This window comes from Melopsittacus undulatus, chromosome 7 (assembly GCF_012275295.1).
Source record: "Melopsittacus undulatus isolate bMelUnd1 chromosome 7, bMelUnd1.mat.Z, whole genome shotgun sequence".
Taxonomy (NCBI): domain Eukaryota; kingdom Metazoa; phylum Chordata; class Aves; order Psittaciformes; family Psittaculidae; genus Melopsittacus; species Melopsittacus undulatus.
In genome coordinates, this window is record NC_047533.1 from 69960325 (window position 1) to 69972813 (window position 12489).

A 12489-nucleotide genomic window follows, 5' to 3' on the forward strand; every position below is an offset into this window, starting at 1 on the left:
CCAGGGAGAAGATGCAGAGATCATGATCATCAGTGGAGAATAAAGACATGAGAATAGCCAGCAGCAGCAGAACTGTCCTTAGGTCACCACTGACTGGCCCTGACTTCCCTCTGATCATCATCCCAACAAAGAATGAACTCTGATGAAACCAGACGAGCTCAGCAGTGACAAGTTCAGTGGTGTCATCAGCAGACAACAATCCAGCAATGCAACAATGCACACCATCTCTCCTGCCCTGAAAGACTGCTACAGGAGATGGAGCCTGACATCATGGACCAGATGAACTCAGCAGCTTCATAGGGATTGGTCCATGCACCAACGAATGATATCTCTTTATGTGTGTATGTGCATATATATAAATATATATGAGACAAAAAGTGATGGTATACTGAAAAATACGGGATCTGAGCATGATATGAATGGCATGGAGTAAGGGGTGGATGATGTTATGGGTTCAGCTGTAACAGTTATTTTTCTCAGTAGCTGGTCCACTACTCTGTTTTTGACTTTAGTCTGAGAACAATGCTGATAACACACAAATGTTTTTAGTTGATGTTAAGTAATGCTTACCCTGATCAAGGACTTTCCAGTCTCATGCTCAGCCGATGAGGAGGGGCAGAACAAGCCAGGAGGAAGCAGAGACAGGACACCTGACCCAAACTAGCCAAAGAGGTATTCCATACCACAGCATGTCATTCACAGTATATAAACTGGGGGCAGTCACCCAGAAGGCCCAGATCACTGCTTGGGTCAGGCTGGGTATTAGCTGGCAGGTGGTGAGCAATTGTATTGTGCATCACTTGTGTTTATTGTTTTCCTTTTCTTTTCCCATTTTAGTTTATATCCTCTCCCCTTGTTATTTCCCTTATCATTATTATTATTAGTGGTAGTAGTAGTGGTTTTGTATTACACCTTAGTTATTGGGCTGTTCTTATCTCAACCCATAGGATTTGCATTCTTTTGATTCTCCTTCCCATCCCTCCGGGAGCTGGGGGACAAGGGAAGAAAAAGCAGAGTGAGTAAGTGGCTGCGTGGTTCTAAGTTACTGGGTGAGCTTAAACTATAACACTTTTATCACTTAACAGCTGATGTTTATAATAACAGTAAAACTCTATGTTTGTACTGACACACAGAGAGTTTAATGGTAGTTGGTCCCTGTGAAGAATCCAATTATTTTGGCTCTTTTGACAAGCCAAGGTTCTGGAATTCAGTATCCAAAGCTCAGAGCCAAAGTCCACAGCTGAGTTCTCGGACAAAATGTGTATCTTCTCAAAATTATGCAATAATTCTGTGATTTCATGAACAGTTTTCTTTAAAAAACAATTAACAAACAGTACATCCAGCTTTGAAACAGCAAAGCAGATGAGGAAGGAACTGAAAGGGATGGGTGCAGGAAGAATATAAGATTTTGTCATTGAAAACCAGTTACAATATACGTGTGTAGATACAAAAGAGGAATTCTATAGGACAGTAAATACATACCTGTAATTTACCATTAGTATACATTTTATGGTCTTGCAAAACTCTCTCTGTTAGTGCCCCACTATAGCTTTGAGTAATTCACATTCACCAAAGCACTTAATCGTGTGATTTCAATGGTACATAAGCACATACTTAGAGTTAAGCCCATGTAAGTCCTTTGGTGGAAAGGGATAAACCTACACATATGGTTAAATACTTATGGAATTGCAACCTACACTCCTCTGGCGCTTGCCCATTCTGCAGGCTTAATGTCACAGTCTGTTTTCTTCTACAAGTGATTCAGTGTACATGGATATACCAACATCAGATATACAAAAAAAAGAGTAAAATAATGAAGTGCATGCTTTAAGAATTGTTTGTTCAAGTTGGCATCACCTAACGAAGGCAGAAGTCCAATACAGAAGAATATATTGCTTTCCCCTGTAAACTGAGTATCAGTGACCCCATTCTGCTGTGAAGTACACCTTCACCTTTCTTCTGTTTCCTTCTGTGTTAATCACCAGTTATTTTTCTATCTGAGAACAGGGAAGATCTTCCTCACCATCTGACCTAAACTGATTTCTGACCTCAGAACAAGGTCAGCACCTTGAGGAACATTCCTCCTGTCCTTCCCATCTTACTGACTGGTGAAGGAATTACTGGGTAACATCAGAGGTAGACCTTGACTGTAAAAACAAAGCAGTCAGTTAAATTATTTCTGTCTCACTTGACACAATTACCTGTCATAGCTAGAACTGCATGAGTTATGAATCAATAGAATCTTGAACTATTTATTTAGACACAGCATAAGAATAGAAGTGACTAAGAAATTAATGTACATTTATGCTACCTAAAGGAAAGAAAACATTTTTTTAAGTTGCTGTAGGAGGATCAATGCTGTAAAAAATAATACCCAGAAAAAGAAAATATCTTACAAAAAATATTAAAATCTAAATTTGAGCAATTGCAGCAAATGGAGATCTAAAAACCACTCAGCTTGTCTGAAAATCTATCTTGCAAGCATATAAAGAGCTTTCTAAGTGCAGCTTGACAGGTCTTTCAAGGACTTAAGAAACACAAAGGCAATGAAATGCATTTTTTGTATATTTTCATTAAAAGAAACACATTCCATGCAAAGACTGACTTGGCCAGTTTCCAACTTAGACTAAGTTTTTATAGCTGAATTTGATACTCTTCAAAATAAGGGTTTATATCATGGAAAGACTGACACAGCCTTGACTTCAGTGATGAGAACTGTGCCATCACATTTTCCCCTCTTGCTGGAGAAATCAGGAATGGTTTCGTGTAAAACTGTGGCAAAGATAAAAATTATCAGTAGCTCTTTAGAGGCATCTTGAAGGAAGATGCCTTTGAGGGGCAAATACGATCAGATTATAAAACAGGATGCAGAATAGCACATAAAATAGATGTTTGCCAGCATCAGTGAAGGAAATTTAACTCAAAACTGGTAAAGACACCCTGAAGAACATTAGTAATAGGTGATGATCATGCCAGAGAAAGAGGAAATGACCTCTTTCAATCATCTTTTGAGCAAGATGCTCTATGATTATCAATCAGAAATCAGTTCCCTGGAAATACTGTAACTGGGCCATTGCTCCCAGGATTTCAGCAAACATCTCCAGATGCCCCTGCAGATCCTTGCAAAAATAGGAATGCCAACAAAACAACCCATAAATGTTATGGTTTTGGTGGGTTTTTTATTGTTTTGTGCTTTGTTTTGTTTTATTTTCTAAACTGTCCCTTTCTGTTCACAATTGTCTTATGTTCCTTGAAGAAATGACTGAGACAGGTCATTATAATGTGAGTGAGAAACCTGCTTATTCAAGTGGGCTACCTGAGCATGCCTGGGAGGAAAAGGTTTGAGAAGCCACAAGGTAAATGAGGAAGCAAACTGGAAGCAAAGAAGCTATAGAAAAGCTTCTGAAGGACTTGATAGTGTGTTTTCAGTCAGAAAGTTTCTGAGTCCACTGAACTCAAGGCTACAAGCCTCTCTAGTAAGGCATGGTGGGCAGAGAGAGACTTGAGTATAAAATATTCGTTTCTGTTGAGCTTATATTATCTATGTAAAATCACTTCTATTTTTATTTTTAATAAATCTTTTTGGTTTTAGGCTGCAAATTCATCTTTTCTCTCTCTTTTTAGGGACTTCACTACAGCAGAGTCTAGGCTGTTCCACTGCAAAATTCTGGGTGACTTTGGATACTCATAGATAGTCTCTGAGATTTACTTGTCACAGTGACTGAAGGTGGCAATAAGAATAAAAAGAAATCCATGCAAATGCAGACATTTTCATTGATACCATATTCCCTGAATCCACAATGATTTTCAGAAAAGCAACTGACTGACTTAGTGGAAATTGAGGGTTTCTTGTGAAAATGTAGGGTATGAGTTAAATAAGCAAATACTGGAGACTAGAACATTTAAACTGGTGCCAGAATAAACCCAGACAAATTCTGTAGTCATTCAGGCTCTGGAATTGTATATACAAGAGTGTTCACAAATGTTTTTACTCTTAAAACAACAGCAACAGAAAGATACCACAAATATTGCATAACTTATCTTGGAGTTTATTCTTACTAAGAATATAAACCATGTCTGTGTTCTGTTGATGGGATAATATGACACACTGACAGCATATTCTCTAAGTGAATCAGTCACACAGCTAAATGGAAGTTGTCTAAAAATGTACCTAGGCACACTTTTGCTTCAAAGACTGAAACTCTGCTTGTTCCATTGTTTAATCTCTTTGGTAACTACAGAGTAACTTAAGAACAAAACCAAACAGTTTAAAACATGTGTTTCTAAGATTAAATAGGACAATTCTTATCAATGCACTCAAATTTTTAAGTTCTCAAATATAGTACATTAAAGGAGGCTTCTGTGCAAGCTGCCCAGAAAAGGAACAGGTCACTGAGGGGAAGGGCCAGGGCAAGAGGTGAACTGGTCTGAACTGGAATACAATGGGTTGGACAAACTCGAAAATGAAAGCTCATGCTGCTATAAGTCTATGTACCTGCACTGAAGTCACCGAACGTGCACTTGGGTTTGCCATCATACAACTCTCTTACAAACCATCCTAGTGAGGGACCTTTTGGTTTGACTGTTTGACATTCTGCACATCTCTACTTCTGAACTTTTCCAAGGAACTAGGTTTAAATTATCAGTGTTGAAAGTCTCTCTTTTCTTTTTGGACATCAGGCTAGATGTCCATTTCATATTACACCTTTTCTGCTAGTCTGTAGTTAAGTGTGAAGGAGCAGGGTGCATGGGAATGACAACATGAGCAAACACACCATTTGTGGGAGTGTCATCATTTATTACTGATAAAAAATTACTCATACTGGTACAAGGGAAAATATGAACCAATCCCAACAATCATGAAAAGCAACAGCATCTTTTTTATCTCATTCAAACCTTGTATTGCCTTCCTTCCCCCTCACCCCCTTTTTCTTCCTCTGCACTTCTGCATTTGTTCTGGTCTGGTCATGTCTGGAAGGAAAATACTGACTTTTACAGAAAAACCTGTTGTCACAGGATTTCTAGCACATTTTGGCAGGTGCAAAAGACATTTCAGTGCATGTCAATGTCTGTTTATCCAGCTAAAGTGAAAACTCTAAGCATTTAGAGATTCCTCCAGTTCAAGTCAGAATATGAGCCTGAAGCAATTTCCTACCTTTTATGGAAGAGTCATGGTCACCTTCGAGTTAAGTAGGATCCAGATGGATTTTCAGTATAGGTTCAGTTCTTGTCATTTATATTTCCTTACTTCCCTTTCTGTAATTTAAAAATAGCATAAAGCAGCATAAAAAAGCAGGCAAATACAGGAACCTACATTAATAATGCTAATAATCCAAATGATCTGATCTTGCTTTTTATTTGAGGTTCCTGAAAAAATCAGTCTTACATACCCTGGTGTTCATTAATCATAGTAATGCTTATTTTTCTAAAGACTATACAGCTCCTCCTGCTTTTGGATAGATGTACTATTTCCTCAGTTGTTAGGAACAGCACACTACACTTGGTTTTCTGCTCTGTGTTGTTGCTACAAGCAGGATCAGCACCTGCATACATGAAAAAATGCCAAGCTGACTGCAGAAAATAAACCAGTATACAAAATACATCATTTTCTGGGAAAAACACCAAGCCTACAGATTTAACTTCACTTTAAATCATTTATGAAGGGGATTCTCCAGGTCATTATTTACTTTAGGGTTTGGGGCTTTTTTATTTCCAGTCTTCAGAAATATGGTGTAAAGATATATATATATATATGTATATATATACATATATATATATATATATATATACTCTTCCTGAAAAAAATGTACATGAAAGATATGTTCTTTCAAGTTTCAGTATATCTTTCCTACTTCAAAATGTGCTTTAGTAACCTTTTAAAATACTCATCGAAGTAATAAATTTGCTGAAATGATCTTATGCTGAAAAACAAATGACTCAATGTTGTTCTTGTTTTCAGTTGCTAAGAAGCTGGTTTTTAGCTATAAGTTGTGGTTACAGGTTTAGTGCTTCACTGACTGCTTCACTCAGAATATATTATTAAGAGAAGAGGTGAAGTGCAAGAAAATTATATATGGTCTACTCAGTTATTAAATAGGGCCTCACCCATCCCCAGGAATATCACAGTCTTTTTATTATTAGAACTATAGGTATGTTTTGTGTAAAGTCCATCCACATATGTAGGATGCACATATAAAACTTTAAGGGAAACACATTAGTATATTTAAGACTTCATAAGCAACAAGTATGTTCATGCTTACAGTGGCAGAAAACATTGTTCCACTTGTACTAATACTATGATATAAAAAAGACATATATTTTGTGTTTTCACATGACTTCCTCATGTTTAATTCGCAACGTGTCCTAGATAGTGCATATACTAAATGTCAGTTTTCTTATGAAGTACAATTTCTGCACACAATAGATTATTTTTCATTTCTGAAAGTAAGTAATAATAAAGTGCATTCAAATGAATCTGAAATGTTTTTGCTGGCCTTTTTGGGTGGCACCCAGGTATAGCTGTTGACTATCACGTAGCACTATTTCAAGTACTACCTCCAGTGTATGTAAAATCATTAGATAGATGTAAATGCAATTCCTGGAAGGTACATGACAAAATATGAGATTATTCTTGTCACTCCAAGCACAGAGGTTATATAAGGAATGAAACTGGAAACAACAGTAGGCTCTACCTGTGAATCACAACTATAGAAAAGCAAGTAAACCTGAAGAACCATGCTGGTTATTACACTGATTTTGCTCTCTGGATAAAAAAAGCAGAGAAATGCCTGCAAGCCCCTGAGAATCCAGGCTTAGGACCTTTCCTATTTCCTGAAGAGCCATTTCAAGAATGCACTAAGCACAGCTGAAATCAGAAGAAAATCACCTTCAGAAACACATTAGACTCTGATCCACATTCAGCCATGGAAACCACCCACAAGAAAAGCGAATTGACTTGCAACCCAGTTTAATAGAACATCTCTGGCTCCAGTGTCAACTCATCTACAATAGCTGCCTGCTTTGTGAGAGAGAACTACCCAGCCCTACACCTCTTTACCGGTGTTTTTCTGTACTATAGGAGGTTCAGAACATCTGTACCTATTCAAAGGAATTCTGTTTTATTTTAGTAGGATGATGCACAGTTATTCTGGGTAGGAAACTAATGTTAGGCATTCACTTTTGGCCAGGAAACATCAATTCAGTGAGAGGAATTTGTGGTAAGAATGAACAGTGATGTTTAATCTACCTTTTAACTTTGCCTTTTGCCTGACTTACACAAAATGGTGAGTTATGGTTGGTGTTGTATTTTTGCCAAGTGCAAAGTCTTTAATACTTCCAATGGTAATTAGATTACTCTGAAATCTGTGGAAAGTCTAATAGACCAGATACAGACCAGACACTTCACTAGTCAAAATAACTATTGACTTCAGTAAATAAATTGCAATACCAGGACTAAAACCCCCCCAAAGGCTGTTTCTTCAGCAGAGATGTCACACGTTGGTTTAGCTCATATTTGAACAACTGTTTTGAAACTCTCCTTCCCTCAAGAATCTAGGCTATCCTCATTTTCTGGGGGCCCAAGGATTGTTACTCAGCATATAGTGGTCCTAGCCAGAATGAAGTACCTACATGGCTTGTGAGTAAAGCCTTCATGTGGCATGTTTGGAAGAAGTCAGCTTCTGAAATATTTAATGATAAACCACAAGGCATCCGACTTTTGCAGACAGATTTCTACAGCAATTTCTTCACTTTGCAATAATATCCTGGTTCTGGCGCACCAAAAAAGAACTTGTCCCACATTTTTATTGAGTAATTTGAGCACAAGACACATTGTCAGGTCTGTAGGGCAAAATGAGGGTAAAACTGAGGCTAAAATGTCCAATTTCCATTTTAACAGAATGGTTTGCTATGTGAAATGCAAAGACTTTAATTGTTTTTATATTCAAAAAGAAACACTTAAAATTTCATTAACATGTTGCATTTGCACCACACAGAAAAACCACAGGCATTTAACTGCTTGCAGTGGCAAGAATGGGATGTGCTTTGAATAAAGGTTTGAAAAATAGAGAGCAAGCACCAGAACTTAAAGGCAGGAATATTTCTTGTATGTTCACAGTGGCAAGACAGTAAAGTACATACAAACCACACTGTTCACAAGTGATTAAGTTTCTGACTTTGCTATAGCAAACTGGGTTTGCTTGGATTTGGAGAAACTGGGCCTAACCACTGGGCATAAACAATATGTTTGATTCAAAATCAACAGCAGGAGCAGGGGAAAGTGATTTTGTCTCAAATACTCAATTCATAAGGCAGAAACACTTTGTTGCAACCTTGTAAGGGCACTGTTTGTATTAGAAGATATGACAAGCTTCACGTTTCTCCTGCTCTCATAAGTAAGTTCAAGTACAAAAATGTCGGATCCATATATCCAGATTTATTTTACCAACTACATATTCATGAACACAGTATAGTCCTAGGCAGAAATACGTCAGAAGATGAGCAAAAAGATGCCATTTGCTTGAACCACCTCTGTCAAATAGTACTGTTACTGTTACTGTTACACAGACCAAGAAACTCTTCTGCAACTTTTTGAAAGATTTTGAATCTCAAACGTATTAACAGACTGAAAATACATTTTTCAATAAAAGTATCACCTCTTTTCCTTTCAAATCATCCCTGTTATGTGCTCATTCTTAAGTATTTAATCAAACACAAGCTGTTTATGCCTACCTGTTGCCCATGAATGTCTAACTGACATTTATCCCACCTAAAAGTTCAGAATCTTGAGAAGGGCATTGCTAGAAGCAATGAACAATGCAAGACAAATGTCTGGGTTTACTGTAGTGAATATTGATGAAATATTTCTCAAAGGATTTGCATCTTTCTTTACAGTATATCCTTGCTCATTTTTTTAAATATGATGGCTCTTGCTGAGATGTTTTTGTTGTTAATATCATGGAACTTGGATGAAATCACATTTCTTACAGCCCTAGCTGTTTTCCAGCTCATGAATCAAGCAGCTGAATTGCTTTTAAAAGACAGACATTTGAGACATCCAGCTTGGGTATTTCTGTAGTGCTGATATTAACCAACCTTTGGTTTATTATCAGTAGCGAGAACCAGGGGCATCTTACATCCATCTGAATACACTATGAGGAAGCAGGAAGAACTCCATTTGAGTTTTGAACAGTTGCAGGGAAAGGAAAATGAAGAATGGGACAAACACATAGCAGGGGAAAAAAATCATAAGGGAGATTAGAAAGTTTAGTGAGACCTTATAAGCCCAGTGACTTTAAAAGAGAATAGCCTTAGATTATAATCATTTACCATTAGATGACTGAATATGTGATAACAGGATAAATATTCAGTGCCAGAAAATGGTCTCAAAACCTCTTGCATCTGACTCCAATATAGCCTCAAATATGTCATCCTGCAGGGGAAACAGTACAGAGAAAAACAAGCAGGGAATGAGCAAGTTCTGGGGATTTCTACATCAGAAATGCAGGTAAGAACACTATGAAGAAAACTAACATGTCTACATGTCTGCTAGAACCAAATGAATATCTACCTTTTTATTTATTTTTTTAGTGAAAATATGCAGCTTGTGGAAACTGAGTCAGAATTAGAATAGTGAATCACACACTAGTTTGGGTTGGAAGGGACCTTGAAAATCATCTTGTTCCAACCCCCTGCCATGAGCAGGGACACCTTCCACTAGACCAGGTTGCTCCAAGGCCCATCCAACCTGGCCTTGAACGCTGCCAGAGATGGGGCAGCTGCCAATGCTCTAGGCAACCTGTACCAGGGCATCACCACTCTCACAGGGAAGAAATGGACATTAAGGATGGAAGGGAACTGTGGAGAGCAATGCTAGCTCCTCACAGATGCAAATATGGGTTTACTGTGGGGCAAGATGCCAAACCCTGGGGAACAGTAAGTCATTGGAAGTATTCTATAACAAATTGTACAGAGAAAAAGAATTATAAACTAAAACTTCAGCTCTGACCAGCAGTATTCAATAGGTCCTCTCAGAATCAGCTTACAGAATTTAGCACAGATACGTGTTTCACCTCATCTCCTCAGTTGGGAGACTTACGTATATACTTTTTAGCTAGATGAAAATGATCCTGATTACGATGCTGGACAGTGCACACAGTGGATTGGCAAGCACAACAGACCTTGGTTAAGACTGCTGGGGAAGTTGGTCTCCTCACATCAGAATTAAGGAAATTGGCAAACCACTGACAGGAAGCTAATCGTTGTGGCTGCCCACACTTGGCTGAAATGCTGTGGAGCTTTTGGGTTCACTTCCCTAGCCTTTTCATGTCCCTGCTAAACTGTGCCAGGTCTGTGACCACTGAGGAGAGTTAGTGCATTCATGTATTCCTAATTCCAGAGACAGAGCACAAAAGTCAATGTAAAGTGAATTCACCTAGTACTGATTAGCACTCTCCACTCTCTAACTTCCAATCCTCTACACACAGGGAAGACAAAGTTCTGACAATGCAAGCTTTCAGGATCATGTCACATATTCACCATCAAATATCATTAGGATAGAAGGATTACCTGACAGTGAGGAAGAAAATAAACCTGCACATCATTCAGATTGTATGCATTTGTTTCTTAAATTTCTTATCTTTTATGAGAAATCTTCAAAATACAGACAGTGTTTTCCCATTTTTAGAGTTCAAGAACCTAAAGCACAGGTTGGGTCCAGGTAGCACAGCAAACTGCTGTATTTGGCCTTTTGATAGTAGGGATGCCACATATAATCAGACATTTTATACTATGGGCTATTTAGCTGATTTCTGAAAGCTACTGGAAGTGCTTTTGTACTTTGTGACTTCATCTGATTAAGATAAAAGCATACAGAAAATGGATTTCAAATTTACAATCTCACTACTAAATGCTAAACCACTGAATAGCAGACAAAGAATACATCATTTTTACTTAGTTAACTCTAAGTATATATGCGTGGCTTACTGTTATCTGCTAATTAATTAGGATTGTGTCTTATACCATCCACTGATAGTAATTAAATCTTTTTAACTCAAGTCCTGTAAATGACTCAACAGTAGGTCTGTCCTGGGTTCAGCTCTAACAGTTATTTTTCTTCTTCTTAGTAGCTGGTGCAGTGATGTGTGTTTGGCTTTAGTCTGACAAGGATGCTGATAATACACCAATGTTTTAGTTATTGCTCAGTAGTGCTTACCCTGATCAAGGACTTTTCAGTTTCATGCTCTGCCAATGAGGAGCGGTACAAGAAGCCAGGAGGAAGCTGAGACAGGACAGACACCTGACCCAAACTAGCCAAAGGGGTATTCCATACCACAGCATGTCATGCCCAGAATAGAAACTGGGGGGAGTTATCTGGAAGGCCCCAGTTGCTGCTCAGGTCAGGCTGGGTATCGGTTAGTGGGTGGTGAGCAATTGTATTGTGCATCACTTGTGTTTACTGTTTCTTTCTTTTTCCTCTTTTAGCTTTATATTCTGTTCCCTTGCTATTTCCCTTATCACTATTATGGTGGTAGCAGTAGTGGTTTTGTGTTATACCTTAATTACTGTACTGTTCTTATCTCAACCCATGGGATTTACATTCTTTCTATTCTCCTCCCCATCCCTCCGGGAGTGGTGGGGAGAAGAAGAAAGGGAGTGAGTGAGCTGCTGTGTGGTTCTGAGTTATCAGCTGGGCTTAAACTATGACAAAAGATCTTAGACAACTTGCTATTTATTTAGCATGCTCCATGTGTACCTGCATAAGCAGCATGCATAAATAATTTGCATATTGTGTCCCTATGTGTGAAACCTGTAAAAAGTAGGTTTTATTTCAACACCATACTACTGTAAAGACCCAAGCTTACAGACTCAGGCATTCCAGCTAAAAAACTGGACATGACCATTTTAAGTATACTGTGGCTGAGGCATATCAGGAACTCAAAAATACAGACCAGGACACATGTATCTCCTCACAGAGTATATGTACAATCATGGAGTACATGGTACAACATGTTCAATACATTGAAATGAAAAGTAAATGAGAACTGTGGCAACAGCTACGAGGTAAAGTTACATCCAAACTTATATCTACTACTTTTAGGAAAAAAAACAGGATAATCTCTTATTCTGTCAAAATTAAAATGACTATTTTTTTTTTGTTGTTGTTAAATGAGTAGCTTTGTATCTGTCTACATTTAATCATCTTTTACATACACAGATCCAGCTTCCCAAAGTTCTGGGTTACACCTTATGACTGTCCTGTCCCTAGCGTTCTTTTCCATTCCACAAGTCTTCCTTTCACTGGCCTCTTATATCAGCAATGACACAATATTTTCTTCAAATCATTGCTGAGAACATCACTTTTCCATAATTCACACTTTGCATCTTGCACTTACACAAAGAATTGCTTTTCTTGAGTAGTTGAGCTGGGATCTCTTTCTTGTCATTGTATTTGTTTAGTGGTTTCATTAGAATTTCTGTTAGCAAACTGCA

The 12489-nt window shown here is 38.0% G+C and overlaps 1 long non-coding RNA gene across 1 annotated transcript in view; it reads right to left on the reverse strand.

The window, feature by feature from the left end:
- Positions 1-4854: 4854 nt before the first annotated feature.
- LOC115946895 (uncharacterized) overlaps positions 4855-12489 on the reverse strand; it is a 119303-nt gene continuing 111668 nt past the window's right edge. The window contains exons 3-4 of the long non-coding RNA XR_004080907.2: positions 5156-5256; positions 4855-4971 (exon numbers count right to left, since the gene is read on the reverse strand). This is a non-coding gene — a long non-coding RNA (uncharacterized lncRNA). The remainder of the gene's footprint in view (positions 4972-5155; positions 5257-12489) is intronic.